General features: G+C 43.1%; 1 non-coding gene across 1 annotated transcript; it reads left to right on the top strand.

Annotated features, from left to right (window-relative positions):
- The first annotated feature begins 786 nt into the window (after window positions 1-786).
- Window positions 787-877, top strand: TRNAY-GUA (transfer RNA tyrosine (anticodon GUA)). The gene is given in 2 exon segments: window positions 787-823; window positions 842-877. It is a non-coding gene; the product is annotated as a tRNA-Tyr (tRNA).
- Window positions 878-1,321: the final 444 nt, after the last annotated feature.

The following is a 1,321-nucleotide window of genomic DNA, read 5'->3' as shown; positions in this document are numbered from 1 at the left end:
AGTGGAATACAGCATGTGGCACAAAGGTTGCTTTAAAATGATACAAGGGCAGAGATTCAAAGTAGAAGGCTCTTGTCTAACTGTCTTTCTGTCTGTCTGATTATCCTATGGGGGAAAAAGTCTGCTTACTGCTCATAGAATTTTCTTTGCTTTGTTCTATTTTTAATTAAATTTTTTTATTGCCATCACTGGGGCTCCATGCCTGCATGATGATGCCACCATTCCCTGTGGCCATTTCTGTCTTCTCTCTTATTTGATAGGCCAGAGAGAAATTGAGAGTGGAGGGGAAGGTAGAAAGGGTGAGAGAAGGAGACACCTGTAGCTCTGCTTCAGTATTCCTAAAAATTCCTCCTGCTGGAACTTGTTGCTGGGGACCGGGGGACTTGAGCCCAGGTCCTTCTGCATAGTAACATGTGCATTCTACTGGGTGTGCTACCACTTGGAACCTCAACCTCATAGAACTTCAAGACCAAGCATTCACTCATCTCTGTTGTTTTTTAAAATCATTTTCTCTCTCTTTTTAAAAAAGTTTTCTCATTTATTTATTTTTATTTACTTATTATTGGACAGAGATAGAGAAATTGAGAGGGGAGGGGAGAGATAGAGGAGAGAGACAGAGAGACCCCTGCAGCCCTGCTTCACCACTCGTGAAGCTTTTGCCCCTGCAGGTGGGGACCAGGGGCTTGAACCTGAGTCCTTGTGCACTGTAATGTGTGTGACCACCTGGCCCCCATTCTCTCATCTCTGTAACAAAGAAAAGTTAGTATCATTAAAAAGACTTGGTCCCTTTTGATAGCTCAGCTGGTAGAGCAGAAGACTGTAGTTGGCTCTCACTGGAGGGATCCTTAGGTCGCTGGTTCGATTCCGGTTCAAAAGAGACAGGTTATAATTTTGGGAGTCGGACAGTAGCGTAGCAGGTTAAGCACACGTGTCGCAAAACACTCCGGCTCTCCACCTGCAAGGGGGGGGGTCCCTTCACAAGTGGTGAAGCAGGTCTGCAGGTGTCTTTCTCTCCCCCTCTCTGTCTTCCCCTCCTTTCTCCATTTCTCTCTGTCCTATCCAACAACGACAACATCAATAATAACTACAACAACCATATAATCAATAAGGGCACAAAAGGGAAAATAAATAAATAAATATAAAAAACAATAAAATAAAAAAGCCATTTCTTAAAAAAAAGACTTGTATAGGGCTAGCAAAATAGCTCACTAAGTATACTGTTTTGCCATGTGCACGACTTGGGTTTGAGCCTGGCCCCTACTACATTGAAGGAAGCTTCAGTGCTATGGTCTCTTTCACTCTGACTCTCTAAAATAATAAA

The sequence above is a fragment of the Erinaceus europaeus genome, chromosome 6 (assembly GCF_950295315.1).
Source record: "Erinaceus europaeus chromosome 6, mEriEur2.1, whole genome shotgun sequence".
NCBI lineage: Eukaryota > Metazoa > Chordata > Mammalia > Eulipotyphla > Erinaceidae > Erinaceus > Erinaceus europaeus.
This window is presented reverse-complemented; position numbering and strand designations above follow the sequence as displayed.